This window comes from Microtus pennsylvanicus, chromosome 1, assembly GCF_037038515.1.
Source record: "Microtus pennsylvanicus isolate mMicPen1 chromosome 1, mMicPen1.hap1, whole genome shotgun sequence".
Classification (NCBI taxonomy): Eukaryota; Metazoa; Chordata; class Mammalia; order Rodentia; family Cricetidae; genus Microtus; species Microtus pennsylvanicus.
Window position 1 is genome coordinate 204,028,270 of NC_134579.1, and position 16,389 is coordinate 204,044,658.

Genomic DNA, 16,389 nt, shown 5'->3' on the forward strand with positions numbered 1-16,389 from the left:
TTTTCTAAGCTTGCTATCATGTCATATGCAAGCAGAGACTCCTTAACCTCTTGATTTCTAAACTTGATGCATTTTATGTATTTTTCTTGCCCAATTAGCTAGGATTTCTAGTGCCACATTGAATAAAGATGCAAATGGCACCTTCCTGGCTTCAACTCCTCACTGTTAAGTCTTCTGCTATCTGAATTATATTGTAAGTCTCTCTCTCTCTCTCTCTCTCTCTCTCTCTCTCTCTCTCTCTCTCTCTCTCTCTCTCTCTGTACATTCTTCCCATATTTAATTTCCTGGCAGATTTTTATCAGACAGTGTGTTGAGTTTTGACAGCTTTTCTTTCTCTGCATTTGTTGACGGGATGATGATGTTTTGCCTTTTATCCTCTTCATTTGGTACATCACATTGATTGATTAGAGTGTCATTCAACTTTCCTGGCCCATTGATGTGCAAGTTTTACTACTTCGTTGATTTTTTTCCCCTAGTGTATCTGTATTTTCTACTTTTTAAAAAGATCCTTATCTTATCATTATTATTTTCATTCTTCTGGTTTCTAGAGGTTAGTTTGCTCTGCTCTTTGTTTTTAGAGTATAGATCAAGATTGTTAACTGGAAGCCTTTCTTAGCTTAATGTAAGCATATATTACTTCCTAGTTTCCTTTAACAGTACTTTTCCTGTGTGCAGCAGATTCTTTCCAGAAAGTTATCTTTAATGTCTGTTTCAGGTCTCTTGCTGCAGCAAGGCGAGTGGGAGCACCTGGAGCGGGAGCTCGGAAGGAGACTCCACGGGTTGTAAGAAAATGGCAGACAAGCCGGACATGGGGGAAATCGCCAGCTTCAATAAGGCCAAGCTGAAGAAGACCGAGACGCAGGAGAAGAACACCCTGCTGACCAAAGAGACTATTGAACAGGAAAAGAGGAGTGAAATTTCCTAAAAGCCCAGACTGGAGGATTCCCCCACCCCACCCCACCCCGTCATCTCCGAGACCCCCTCGTGATGTGGAGGAAGATGGACGCGAGCCACAAGCTGCACTGTGAACGCGGGCACTCCGCGCCGATGCCACTGGCCTGCGGGTCCCTGAAGGGGGACCCCCCACTAATCGGACTGCCAAATTTCACCGGTTTGCCCTGGGATATTATAGAAAATTATTTGTATGATTGATGAAAATAAAACACCTCGTGGCAAAAAAAATGTCTGTTTCACGTAAATAACATTTATATACAAGAAAACAGGACTATCAAAATTTGGATTTTTGCTTAGGATAAATGTTCATACAAGTCTTAAAAATTATTTTATTTTATGTGTATGTGTGTTGTTTCGCCTGAATATATGTGTGCATACCATGTATATGCCTGGTGCCCTTGGAGGACAGAGGAAGGTGTCATATTCCTGGAACTGCAGTCATCTGTAACTCCAGCTACACATAACTGCTGTTGTGAGCACCATGTGGGTGTTTGTATTTGAACTTAGGTCCTCTGGAAAAGCAGCTGGTGCCCTTAATCATTGAGGCATCCTTCCAGCTTTCTATGTTTTTTTTTTAAAACCTCAGTATATATTTGTGGTTGCTTAAATAAGAATGGCCCACATAGGCTCATAAATTCGAATGCTTGGTAACCAGGGAGGGTTTGGCTTTGTGGGGTCAGTGTGGCCTTGTTGGAAGAAATGTGTCACTCCAGTTGGCTTTGGGGTTTCAAATGCATGTCTGAGCAGTCTTCTCTGGCGAATACCCCACAACGTTTCTGAAAGTCTGACCAAGATTCCAGAACCAGACCTAAAAACACCAGAGACCCCGGGGACAGAGAAGACTGTGGTGGTCAAGGAGCTCCAAGGGAAGTGATCCTCAACTAATGGGTCTCAACCCTTTGGAGGGTTCAAGGGGCTTTTCAAAATGGTCACAGGCCACATGTCAGATAGCTTGCATATCGGATATTCATACTATGAAGGAACAACAAAAATAATCTTTGGCCAGATAAGGTGGCGGCGGTGGCCGGGCGCGGAAAGTGGAGGACAACAAGGGGTGGGGATGGGGGAAGGAGCAGGAGCAGACTGGTCTGCCAAGCGCCCCGCCAACCTCCGACCTGAGGAGGAGGCAAACTTGAGGGAGCCCATTGCCAAGGGGCGCGCTGGCGGACAGAAAACTTTAATCGCTTCCTGGGGGTCGAAGAAAACCGGGAGGGAGTTCTGTGGTCCAAACCCCGCAATCGCTGCCCACCGCGCGAACCTGAGAGAATGTTGACCTGCCCAGAGGCTTGCTCTGCACCCGGTCCTCACGAGGCAGAGGTGTCTGTCTGTCCATTCTGTCCGCCCCATGCTCCTTGAGAGCCAGAGTAAGAGATTGAGCCGCACTGCCTGGTCGCGCGGGTCAGGGCTCTTGCCCCATCCTTCCACGGGGGACACGAAGGTAAACGTCACCTCTATTTCTCTTCTCTGTCCTGCAGCCACCGCCCAACTTCCTTTTTCTCCTCTTTCCCCGCTGATAATTTTTTTTCTTTTTTGGGTGGGGGGGCGCGAAAAGACGGAGTCTCTTTCCTTATGCAACTTCCTCTGGCGCCCTTTGCAAGCCCTCCCCCCATGGTTATCCTTTTTTTTAAATTTTTTAAAAATATTTTTATTTATTATGTATACAGTGTTCTGTCTTCATATATGCTTACTCGCCAGAGAGGGCACCAGATCTCATTACAGATGGTTGTGAGCCACCATGTGGTTGCTGGGAATTGAACTCAGGACCTCAGGAAGAGCAGTCAGTGCCCTTAACCTCTGAGCCATCTCTCCAGCCCCCGACCCCCTATGGTTATCCTCTATCCTGCTCCTTTGCCACCTTGGGGCCACCTCCAGAAACAAGCATTTGAGATCACCCAAAGTTCCCAGGAACAAAAAGAGAGTTTTAAGAAATTGTTCTAGTTAAGGGAAACCGAGATGAGAAATAAAAACCCCCCAAACGCCTCTGTGTGTGTGTGTGTGTGTGTGTGTGTGTGTGTGTGTGTGTGTGTGTGCAGCAAAAAGACTCCGTGACTGGCACTGAGCACAGGCATCCTTACTAATAAAAACAGGCGACCCGCGGCGGGGCCTCCAGCCAAGAGTTTGCCTTCGCTCTTTCCACTTGCCACTTCGCAACCAGGCTCAGCTGCGGAGAAGGGACCTGCTGTATGCGGTGGAGGCGCCTCTTGCCAGCACCTTTCTCTCTCTCTCTCTCTCTCTCTCTCTCTCTCTCTCTCTCTCTCTCTCTCTCTCTCTCTCTCTCTCTCTCTCTCTCTCTCTCCTCTCTCTCTCTCTCTGTCTCTCTCTCTCTCTCTCTCGCTTGCGCGCGCGCGCGCGCGCGTGTGTGTGTATACAGGCGAGCCAAGAAGACTCCGCAACTCGCTTTGAGCATAGACATCCTCACTAATAAAAACATTTCCCCCACTTGGGGGAAAGTTGCACGGGGGGGGCAGAAAAAGAAAAAGAAAAAGAAATAAAGGCTCCTCTGGATTTTTTTCCCTCGCTTTTTAAGGGAGCATGGCCGGACGCTGGTCTGGAATTGGCTGCGTCCCCGCGGGAAGGAGGCGCATTTTTCTCGGTGCCGGCTGGTGGGCGGGGCGGGGCGCGGGCGGGTGGGAGGGGCCAGCGGAGTTGGCGGGGACCGTGAGTTTTGGCAGACGCCATCAAGCCAGGTCTGCCTCGCGACCCCTGCGCCCGCTCTTCTGCCCTTCTGCTCTCAGGAGCTGCTGTCTAGTTCCAGCTCGCATCCTTGCCCAGGTAGGGCGGCGGTGGCCGGGCGTGAAAAGTGGAGGAAGACAGGGGGTGGGGTTGGGGAAACGCAGGAGCAGAGGGGTCAGCCAAGTACCCCGCCAGCCTCCGACCTGAGGAGGAGGCAAACTTGAGGGAGCCCATTGCCAAGGGGCGCGCTGGCGGACAGAAAACTTTAATCGCTTCCTGGGGGTAGAAGAAAACGGGGAGGGAGTTCTGTGGTCCAAACTCCGCAATCGCTGCCCACCGCGCGAACCTGAGAGAATGTTGACCTGCCCAGAGGTTGCTCTGCACCCGGTCCGCGCGAGGCAGAGGTGTCTGTCTGTCCATTCTGTCCGCCCCATGCTCCCTGAGAGCCAGAGTAAGAGATCGAGCCGCACTGCCTGGTCGCGCGGGTCAGGGCTCTTGCCCCATCCTTCCACGGGGGACACGAAGGTAAACGTCGCGTCTATTTCTCTTCTCTGTCCTGCAGCCACATAACTCCTGGTCTTTCTTTCTCTTGTAGTTTTTGCCTTTGGCCATTTTATTTGTGTTATTCAAGGGTTGAGAAGAAAAAGGGAGAAGCTGAAATTCCTGCATGCTAATGAAGCTGTTATTGAAGCAGGTTGAATTTAAGGATTAAAATCAGTCCTCAGGTGGTGGTCTGAGGTAATCAATAGCTCTTACTAACCAGACAGTCCCTGCTGCACACCCCTGAACCAGTAACTGTGCACAGGACATGTGAAACTTACTTTATGAACTCACTTAAACTCTGTAAAGTTAGTTAGCACCTGTGTCCCCAAAGCACATATCAAGCCATGTGCCTCTATTTGGGAGGTGGAGAGCTGGTCTCTACAGTAAAAGAAGAAATACGCGGTGATCTGTTTCTCTAGGGCAATTTCACTGGCCCGAGGAAAGAATTTAAGAGTTTATTTTCTGAAACTAGTTCAAAGAACGTTCCTTAAGTGAAAAAAAATTTAATCAAGAAAAATCTTTTTTAGGGGAAGGCTTTTTCATATGGAATTTCCAACTGTGATATATTTAAATTCTAGACCTCAGGCAACAATAGCAGAGAAAGACCTCTGTAGCCTTCATTATATGCAAAACAAACAGTACAGCTGGGGGCGGAGCTTTCCTTTACTTCCCCACTGCTTTTCCTTTTCCCTCGGAAAAGTGTCAGACTTGCCTCACCATCTCTGAAATCACACCTTACTGCTTTATCCCCTTTCCCTTCATAGGAAACTCTCCTGTTGGTATCAAGGAATGTATTGCAACCTTAATGACTTTCTGAGCCAGAACCCTGTAGAAAAGGGGAACCAGCCGGGCGGTGGTGGCGCACGCTTTTAATCCCAGCACTTGGGAGGCAGAGGCAGGCGGATCTCTGTGAGTTCGAGGCCAGCCTGGTCTACAGAGCTAGTTCCAGGACAGGCTCCAAAACCACAGAGAAACCCTGTCTCGAAAAAACCAAAAAAAAAAAAAAAAAAGAAAAAAAAAGAAAAAGAAAAAAAGAAAAAAAAAGAAAAGGGGAACCATAAACTCCCCCAAAGCCAGTTTGCAGCCCGTCCATAAGCAGAAAACTGTCATTATCGAAATACAGTACTAGCTTGATCCAGATTTGATGCCCTGACGAAGGCAGGGTTTGCTACTTAGGAGAGCTCAGCCATCTTGCCTGAGTACATTAAGAGGGCGGTCCTGTCTAGGCACTTTACCAGGGATTTCTAAGTTAAGGTAGAACTCCCAACATTCCTTAGAACAGAGGCCTACCCAGCTGAATTCGTCAATAGAAATCCCATTTGGGATGTGGAAGGAAGTGCAAGTTTCAGACTTTATTAAGCATTCTTCCAGTCTCGAAAAGGGCAAATTAAACTCCATACAAGCTTAGAACTTCATTTCTTATTTTCTTGCCCTGTGGCATGTATTCAGCCCCTGGGTAGCAATTGGTGTGAGACCAGGACCCACTCTTTGATAGCTGAATGCACACATTTAACCAAGCACCTGGTGGATTCGCTACTCTGAGAATTGCCTTGGGTGGGGGGAAGGAAAAGTGCAGAAGCAGACAAATCTTTAGCCTTTCCCATTTGTTCATGCCATTCTTCGACCCAGCTGGGAAGCAGCAGGGACAAGGATCGCGAAGGAAAGCACATGAACTAGTGTTTTCGGGCAAGCCGCTCAACTGTCTGCCTTCCAGAGGCGAAGGCGCCCCGCAGCTGTAAGGAGGAAGGAAGTTGAAGCCCTGGACAATCCCTGGTGGAGACGGTGGCGCTAAAGCGGTCGGCGGAGGGGAAGGAGGGAAGGGGGTTCTCCCCCACTTCTTTGTGCCTCTGGGAAAGAGGAGAAAACTCAGGGTAGGCGTGGGCAAGTGATTAGGAAGCTACTGGTGGGGGAATCTGTGGGCATCTCACTCTGAGGTAAGGAGTGCGAAAGTGCTTGTCACTTTGTGGCTTGTCACTTTGTGGCTTTTTTGACACTGCGAGCCGAGTGGAGGCAGGGGAACGCCTCGGAGTCTCGGCCTCCCCAGGGAGCGCAGGCTTCGGGAGGGGACCCTGGGGACGATCGCGTTGACGACTGGGTTCGGCGCGGCGGTAGGGCGGGAGCCCGGGCGTGCTCACGTGACCTTCGCGCAGGCGTCTCACCTCGAGAGCGAGCGAGTGCGGGAAGTTCAAGTGCGGGAGGCCGAGGCAGTGGGAAAGAGGCCCGGCCATTTTGCTTCCCGGCTCGACTTCGGAGAAAGGACCCGCTGAATTTGGCAGAGGCAGGCGCCTCTCGCCGACTTCACAGGCGCGCACAGCCGAGCCGCGGCGAGCCCGGCGGCCAAGAGTTTGCCTCTGCTCTCCCCGCTCGCCACTTCCCGCGCTCGTCGACGCCGACTGTGAGAGAATTTTCTGGAGATCGCCTCCAGTTTCCGCCGTTTGGGGAAAGTTACAAGGAAAAAGAAGGAAAGAAAGAAGGAAGGAAGGAAGAAAGGAAGAAAGGAAGCCTCCGCTGGATTTTTTTCCTACCCGAGGCAGGAAAGGGCCTCTTAAGGGGGGCGCGGGCCCGGCGTTGGGGTCCCCGCGGGAAGGAGGGCGCCATCCGGGCACCCGCGCAGCCGCGGCCGCGTTCTTTTCGGTGCAGCGCTGGCGGTGCGGGCTTAAGGGAGAGGCGAGGAGCAGCGGCGGCGAGAGACCGAGGTGCCTGCAACTCGTTTACAGTCGCTGGCGGTGACCAGAGCCTTGGAGTTACAGATGAGGATGTTTTTGTGGAGTGCTTAGGATCTGAACTCAAGTCTTCCTCTTCATGCTTTTGTGGCTGTCACTTTAGTGAGCTCTCTCCCCAACTCTTTATTACTGGATTCTATTCTTTTTGCGGGGGGAGGGGGCTATGTTTTGATGCAGGGTTTCTTTGTGTAGCCCTGGCTGTCCTGGCTCTTTTCCTGTAGACCAGGCTGGCCTCTCACTCACAGAGATCCTCCTGCCTGGGCCTGAGTGCTGTGATTAAAGGCCTGTGCCTTTAATTTAATTAATTAGCATTTCAGCACCCCCTTTTCTACTGACAGCAATTTCTTTCTTTTGAATTGAAAAAGTGAGAAAACCAGAACAAAGCGGTTATGAATGGCGGCCTTTATAAATATACAATGGTAGGGAAGAGCTGGGAACTTTAAATATCTGTGGAGTCTGAGGTACAGTTTTGTAGCTAAAATTTATGGCAGTGTGGGGGAGGGGAGTTAATTAATTAACATGTAATGAATATTTAAGTGCCTCCTATGAATAAATTCAAGAAGGCATTACTTACTTCTGCCAGATACTGTGTCTTAGTGATATAGCATAGACTTGTGTGTTTTTGAAAATATTTCTATGGGGAGATGTAGTTTTGTATAGTTTTGTCTAATAAGATCTCTTTGCTCATCTGGAGGATGCTGGCTTAACCCCAGTAAATAATCCAGGACCTACCTTTAGGATCCGGACCCATTTGATGGGGAAACCACAGCTGAGTTTGAATATCTAAATAGCACTTTCTGTTATTTATTCTGTTTCTACTCTTTAATCTTTCTCCTTTCCCCGCAGGCTTCCCTGCCTCCTCTGTCTTGAGTATTAAAGAGTTTGCCAGTTGGGCTGTAGAGATGGCTCAGAGGTTAAGAGTCCTGGCTGTTCTTGTAGGCTGCCTGAGTTCAATTTCCAGAAACCATATGTGGCTTACAACATCTGTAATGAGAAATGGTGCCCTCTTCTGGTGGGTGAGCATACATGCAAGCAGAGCACTGTATACATATGAGATAAATCTTTAAAAAAGTAGTTTGCTAATTCTTGGTTTGGCAAAAGTAGAAAGAAATAAAAGTTAACTTTCCTTTTAAATTTTATTTATTTATTATTAGTATTACTCTGTGTGTGTGGGCGCACCATTTGCAGAGCCTGCATCAGTACAAGAAGCTTGCATAGACTCTCCCGGAAAAGCAGTTACAGGTTGTGAACTGCCAGGCTTGGTGGTGCATGCCTTTAGCCTTTAATCCCAGAACTCCAGAGGCAGAGGCAGGCAATATCTGAGTTCGAGGTCAGCCTGATCTATAGAGTGAGATCCAAGACAGCCAGGGATATGCAAAGAAATCGGGCCTCAAAAAGGTGAAACAAAAAGAATGAAAGGTTGTGAGCTTTTATTCCAATGCTGGGAACCCAGTCTCAGTCTTCCAAAAGAGCAGCTGGTGCTGGTGCTCTTAATTCTGACTCATCTCTCCAGCCTGAGAAGCTACTTTAGATTGGGATTTTTTTTTTTTTTTGTGCAGAACTTTCCTAAATGTCTTAGGTTCACAGAGTTAAGGGAAAAGCACAGCCTTGCTGACCATTGTCTTCAATAAGAAGAGGGTAAAAGGAGGGAAAAGGAGGTGGGGGGACGGCTAAAAAGGGCTGGGGGCGGCGCACAGTGGCAAGCCACGGGACAGCAGAAACACTGAGGGTGCAGGAGGGGTGGTAAGGAAGGACCTGAAGGGGCAAATGAGTCTGGGGTGGAGGAGAAACGTGAGAACGAGGAAGTGGAAGAGAGCAGGCTGGAGTCTGAGAGAGATTCAGGGTGTGTGGAGCTGCAGGAGAGGCGGGGCACTGCTAGAACATGGACTCAGAGGCTCCTACTTTGGCGAGGACTGGAACTTCCAGGGAGGCACTGGGTGTGAAGTGGGCGTGGACACCTCACAGGGCAGACACTTTCCTCTATAAGTTCCTCAGACTCTGTCTGCCCTCTGCGCAAATACCACCAGCAGGTGCGGACTTAATTCATTCTGTATCTTCCTGATTCTTCTGCCCACTGTCCCTGAGGCGCAGAGCTGCGGGTGGCGGGGTGTGGGGGTGTGAGAGCCCAGGACAACAGTGTTCTCCCCTCTTAGTTCACAGGGAACTTTCCACGCCACAGGGACCACGGTAGGCAGGGAGGGAGAATCAGAGCCCCGGGAGGGACCCCAAAGAGTTGTAGGAAAAGATGGGAACTAGGAACCGACTGGAGCATGGGGAAGCCTGAATTCATCACCCCAGTGCTCAGGACTTTCGCGAATCCCTGTACGGAGTCCTCTGCGAAGCTGTACTGAGGACCCCTAATCTCTCCAAATCTCTCCACAGTTTCAGCCACACCTGTCGGTAGCCGGCTCTCAGGAAGGAACCATGGCAAAGGCTGCAGCCACCTTTTTGGTTCTACTAAGTTGCCTGTGGCCAACGGTGCAGGTGCAGGATGGTGAGTTCCCAGGGTCTACATGGAGGGACTTTGCAGCATGGGGGACTAAGTTAGGAAGTTCATTTTACTCCTGGCTATCAGACAGCTCCTGGGCTCCTCCGGGTCTTCACAGGGCAGCCACTGGGCGCCCTGACCTACCCCACCCAGAAGTCAGAGGACTGAAGAGGTTAGGGGGGAGTTATGGCTGAAGAGCGGGGCAGGGGCTACAAGAATGAAGAGAACTAGGTGGCAGAAGGAGATATCTGGTGGCCTCCTGGGCATCACGGGTGGGGGGCGTGTAGAAAACCTAAATCTCAGTCACCAGGACTGGACATGCTGGGCACAGTTGAAAACCTCTTCAGAAGGTGGTCTCAGACAGCTCTCCTGACCTAAGGCAGTTTAGGATCTTAAGACAGCCTTCTGGGGGATTCCTCACGAGCCCTCCACCATTCTGGGGCCTCTTTGTCCTTGAACCTTCCCAAGACATTTCTCCAGCAGATGACAGTAGATGCTTCTAGGGACAAGACAGCCACAGCCACACATTTTCTTACTTTTTTCTTTTTTTTCATTCCTTTTCTTGTGGTTGTTTTGTTTTAAACAGGATTTCCCAGTAGGGCCCACACTATGAAATCTGCAGGGATCCCTTCTCTAACTCAGTCTTTCAAACGCTGGGATAACAGCTGTCACCATGCTCAGCTCAATTCCCAAGTGATACTTAAACCACCCCAGCTTGCTCAGTCCCCTTCTTTGCCCATCTAGAATTCCTAACTTTCCCTTCCATAAAGTGCCTTTTAGCCCCTCTCCAGCAAGTACAGTCTGTGCCTATGTCTGAAGACACCTCAGCTAATCAGGGACTGAAACACCTTGTGCTCTATGGAGGACCCTGGGAATGGTTTTGGGTGTGGACCTATGGAAGCGTCTGTCAATGTTTCCAGGCCCATGTTGTCTGCATCCTGGGGAGATGGCATCGGATAAAGGTGTTCATTGGGCAGGAGTGGGTTCTCTTGTTCTGGAAATGGCAGCCACTAATGTTTTTTCAACCTGGCAGCCTCACTATCTCTCTCTCTACATCAAATCCTCAAGTCTGCATTCAGTGTGACAGCAGCAGAAGTCAAGAAGCTGTTGATGGGACAGCATCTTTAGACTCTGTTTGTTCTTCTCACCCCAGATTAGGGTATACCCCATGTACCATTATTGGTGGCCAGCCCAACAGAATGTCTCTAAAGGAATTGCCAAAGCTGCATGCTTCCCACTCAGCAGTGGGTTCTGTGATGCCTATGACTTCTGGGTCATCTAGAAATGACAAGAGGAGGTCCTGGGTTCAGCGTCTCTTGATCTCTCCTTTGCTGGCAAGTGGATTTCCTGGATCTCATGGTCATAGAGAACACTCCTTGTAACCTGAGGTGCTTGCTGAGGGAGAGGTGGCAGCTTACTTGAGAGCTGACCTCAGTCTCTGCCTCTAGATGAAGGAAGATTTCCACAACCCTCTGGGAACAGGACATTCACGGTCGCATCTAGGGGTTCCCACCTGAGTCACAGGGCAGTTACAAAGATACAGGAAAAACCACTGCACATGCTGTGTAGCTGAGTGGTCCCTCCCTGTTGGGACCTGACCTGTCCTCTTAAGAAGACAGTCTGATTGTTTTTGAGGCTGTTTAGCTATAAATATTTTTTTGATATATTATTTATATGCATAAGATCTTGACTGCATTATGTATGTGTACAATGTGTGTGCTTTGAAACCAAAACACCATACAATCTCCTAAAACTGAAGTTACAGGCAGTTGTGAGCTACCATGTGGTGACTGGGAATGAACCTGGATCTTCTGCAAGAACAGAAAGTGCCCTTAACTTCTGTGCCATCTCTCTAGCCTCAGTGGTTCAGCTTTAAACAGTGGACACAGGAGCCCTGGGTCGACCACTTTCAGATTCCTGTTCATCTCTTTGCCTTTAGTTATTAAAATGCAGTCACGTACGGGTGGCTAAGCATCTGTCTTATTTAGGATTTGTGTTCTGTTAGTCATGACCCCCTTAAGCAGTTAGGCTTCAAGGTGGGTGGGTCTCCCTTACTCATGTATGAACCACAGTCCTTGATGGTCCTGCCTCCTGACCACTCCACCTGATGGCATCTTTTCTGTACCATATTTTCTGGGACTCAGGAATACAGTTTCCTAACCCCACCCCAGCCTTGAGTCATCATCACCATCCCTGAGCTTCCAGTAATGCTGGTGCCCTTCTCCCTGGTCCTTCTCACTGTGCTTCTCAGCAGGGATGCTCCAGCATCCACAGACAGCATGGAGTCTGCACACTTCGCCTGGAAATGCTTGCTGTTCCATCCACTCTGGCACATGCACTTCTCTGAGATTTTTTTCATCATCACTCTTATACTACCAGATTCAAGCAGCCTAGATTTTCTTTGTCTTACAATGTGGGCGTGGTGATCCTTTAACCAGGTCCAGGAAGCCATCCCTGGAGCACTGCAGTATGTCCAGGGGATCTGGCATGTGTTGTTCTGGCTTCATTTCTATTACTGTGATAAAATACTTCCCCAGAGCAGTTTTATTATTTTTATTACTATTATTATTAATTATTATTATTATTATTTGACACATTTTGAACTCAGGGACACTTTCTTTAAATCACCATCATAATTCACTGTTCTGCTTCAGCTAAATCAGTTTCCTTTCATCAACTTCTCACTGTATTTTTCTCAGAAATCCCTGATGCATATTGTATCTGATCCACCTTAAAGTGTCCAGGTTGTGAGCTTTAGTTCACAACCACAAACCTCCACTCTGGAGGGCTCATGTTCATGTCCACCAATCTTCCAGCAGGAGGTACTGAGTGAGAAAGGATCCCAGCCATTAAAGAACAAACTCAAACCTTAAGAGGAGAAACAGGGAAGCAGAGTGGGGGAAACCGTGGAGATAGAAGAAAAGATGGCTGTAGAGGCAGAGAGGAGAGGGAAGAGAAAGCTGGTCAAAGGAGACAGGAAAGGACGTCCCCAAACCTGCAGCAGTCCACCTCATAGCAGAAGCCTTAGAGAGGGAGGAGGGAAAGAGGCATTTTTAAAATATCACTTTGCATTTTTCTAGTGTAATGATATTGCAAACTTGTTAAACGTTCCTATAAAATATTGTTTATTTTAGATTTCAGGTCTACACACACACACACGCACACACACACACACACACACACACACACGCACAGAGGAGAATATATGTGTGTATGCCTCACTAGGTTTTGCCTACTGGTTTGTGCCGTCTGCCGAACAGAACAGTTGTAGTATACTGTATCTTCTGTTGCCATTAGTAAAAGTCTGGGAGACCAGGGGCCATAAGTGTGCTGGGAAACAACTGTCTGAGGAAGGGGAGAGAGTTTGGGGCTTCGAGCAGGTCACAGAGATCTCTTCTTGAGAATGAGTTAGGGGTGTGGTCTAACAAGGGGGAATCTGGCCTCTGATGCCCAACATTGTTGTGTGTAGTGGCCCAGTGGGTACACACATGAGTACTGTACTCACAAGTGACAGCTCCCCTTCCCATGCCAATTCGCAGCAAAAACTCCAGGAGGCTTTTCCTGAATTCCCAGGCTCCATATTGAATTTACCATGTGTTCTGTGATGCCTCCTTTCCCTGTGTGTTCAGTAGATTTTCAGTCCCAAGAACAGATACTATCTGGCATATTTTATCCCTCAGCACTTGATTAAAGTCACTAAAAATACTTGTGAGATAAAACCCCCTGGTGACACTTGGTGCATCTGAGGGTCCTACCACCCTTAGACAGTCAAGAAAATGAGATCCAGAAGCTGGTGGACATCTGGAGCAGAGGTTTCTCCTCCTGCTCTTTTGCCCTTCAGAAGGATTCTGGGTGTCACAGAACCGGGGTTCCTATGGCTTCCTGCTCCCACTTTGTACCTCTCCTGCATGTTTCTCTCACAGAATCACATGTTCTTAGATGCAGCTTCACTGTGGAGGCTCGGTCCATAAGTACAGACTCCACACCACAGTGCTCAGTGGATGGAGTGTCTCTCCTTTCCGATGATAAGGACAACACAAGAAAGGAGGGAAATGCTCCAAAGGAATGTTCAGATTTGTTCTCAAAACTAAAAGACATTGGAGAAGAGTGGAGGAGCCAGCTACATACCATGGAACTAGAGGGAGACCTGACCATGGGTAAGTATAGGACAGGACGCAAAGATAGAAGGTGTTAATCAGATCCAGGAAGGGCAGAGCCCATGTGGGAAGGGGGCTGTGGCTGTATGTGCATGAAAGAGCTGAATACTGTTTCAGGCTGGAAGTACCTGGTACCCATTGGGTAAGAAATAACAAGCTGGGCAGGAAAGAATACAGTTCCCTGAAGCATGTGGAGAAAGCCTTGACCTTGGAGGGGGTGATGGTTCTGTAAAGGATAGAAGGTGACGGTTTGTGTGTCCTTTGCAGGTGATCACAAGTGGCAGGTCACAGTGGTATCTGTATATAAAGGAAAATACACATATGGCTACTGGAATTTCACTCTTGATGGACACCATAGTTTTCGCTTTATTTGCTTTGATTCAAAGAACAAAAACTGTACAGTGATTCCCAATAACACCCCAGGTATAGACAAATTGCAGAGTAACACCAATCTACTACTACATCTAGAAACATTCATCAGAGGAGATTCTCATCGCTGCTTCCCTGAAATCTTACCACAGTCAAAGAAAATAGCAGGTAAGTAGATACATGGATTATTACAAGGAAACCTCCATGTGGTGGGGAAGACATGACAGTTATCTTGAAGATCTGATGATTTCCCTATGTGGATGCCAGCATATTTCCTAATGGAAGATCTGGCAGACTGAGTGAGTGAGTTCTTATTAGTCTTCCTACCTGGGAAGCCAGGGGTGACCAAGAGGACCTCTCTTCCCATCTCACCTCCCAGCACTTCTCATTCCCTACTAACCAATGGCCCAGGAACTGCATGGCCAGCTAATGGGCCCCAAGTCTGCATGCATTACTGTAAAGCTCCAGCCCTTTCTTCTTCACTTATAGTTGCCCTTCCTCCAGCTACGCATTGTAAGGATTTGTTATCTTTCTCTGCCATAACTAAACAGCAGCAATTGCCCTGATATCCATAATGTTGTAACCACAGTTAATATGTCCTTTGTTTGATAGTTTCAGACACGTTTGTTTTCTTTGTTAATGACATAAACTCTGCAAGGACATCGTCCACACAGCTCTACTCTTCTCTCTACTCAGGAATCATAAACAGTTATTACACATGAGCCCCTCAGGCTGCCTGGGGAGAGAAGGTACTGATGGGGATTTGTTTTTTGCTTTATCCAGAATTTTCCTGACTTTTTTTTTTTTAAGGATCAACATCAAGGGCCCCAGATATTGGAATTGTTACATCTCCCACCCAGCTTCCATCTACCAAGCAGCCCCCCAGTAAGGAAGGATCTAGCATCACAGAAGTAGTCATCCTCATTGTCAGCATCATTTTCGGCATCATCGTCCTGTCTGTCATTGGCATTTGCATTTACAAGTGTATGAAGAGGAAATCTCATCCCCAAGGAGGTAAGGAACAGGCTGGGGTCTCACTCTGGTTCTTGGTAGGGTACTCTGCTGAGGACATGGAACACTTGTCCCACTGGGTATCAGGGATGTGAATTCTGGTCTTCATGCTTCCATAGCAAAGGCCTTACCCAGTGGGCCATCCTCCCAGCCCCCAACACTGACATTTTGACAGTCCAGCTGCCAGTTCAATATACTATGTTCCGCTCAGACATTAGAAACTGAATGAAAGCAGCTCCCGAATGCCTCACTTGCATGTGCCATGTACTCACTGCAGAGACATTGGTCAAGTTATTTTTCCACCATCAATTAGGATGCCCCATCTTACTCATTCTGTTTCTCTTGTCTTCCTACAACACACAGTTGAGTAGTTGCTGACATTTTTATTTAAAGAGACAGTGAGTTAGGAATGTATTCATAGTGGTTTAGTGGGATTTGTCTCTGTGAACAAAATCTCTTGTAGACAGTCGGTACTGACATGCAGGAACCACAAGCTGCCTGTGCTGACTCACTAAATACCACGACACAAGAACATCTTGAAGACACATGTGGATTAGCATGGAGAGTAGTACGTGCCAGGCACCTGCCCAGCAGAAAGGATGCAATGAGATATAACTGTAGACAGACATGGAAAGTACTGCCCCAAGATCAGAATCACAACCTCAAGAGGTTATACAGTTTTTAGCTACCACTCATTTCCATATAAGGAAAGACTTATCACCTGAAAAGTCATTGGCCCAGTCATTGTGGTGTCCCCATGGCCGTGAAAAGTTAAACACTACAGGAGGGGAGGTACAGACAGGCCATTGGCACCTGGTGAGATCCATTCAACTTCGGCTGAGGAAGTGGCCCACATAGGTGCATGAAATCCTCCCCCAGTATGCGTCCTGGGCATTGCATTTGCTCTAATAAAGTTCTTGTGCTTTGAATCTATTCACGTCACAGCAAAAGAACAAGAACTTGGGGAGTCAGTTCTTCCATGTTTACTTGTTGTCCCAGAGATTCAGCTCAGGTTACCATGTTTGTACCATCAGCTCTTAAGCCACAGGGCTGTCTCGCTGACCTAGGACAAGGAGTGGCCACAAGTTTATGGTGTGCTCTGGCACAGGAGGATGACCATAGGGACACTGCTCGACAGTTCTGTTAAGTAGGAAAATGTGCAAGAAGAGTGTAATAAAGGCACTTATCAACTAGTTTATCTATTTGTTCTCAAGCATTTCAAGTTCAGTTTTCTTTACGTAAGAGCATGGACGTGTGAGTAGCAGGAGTTAGGCCTGAGAGGACACATATAAAAACTTTTCAGAATGTATTTGAAACTTGGAATTGTCTAATGGAGTCATTTAAAGACCTACAAGACTATTCTTTGCTCTGATGTTTGCATTGTAATATCATATTGTTTAGGCAAAATGCTATTAGTGCAACTTATATTTAATGTCTGGTATAGTGTCTGATCAACACAGGGGCATTTAGC

At 47.9% G+C, this 16,389-nt stretch overlaps 1 pseudogene; it reads left to right on the top strand.

The window, feature by feature from the left end:
- The first annotated feature begins 715 nt into the window (after positions 1-715).
- LOC142842582 (thymosin beta-10 pseudogene) lies at positions 716-1,182 on the top strand (annotated as a pseudogene).
- Positions 1,183-16,389: the final 15,207 nt, after the last annotated feature.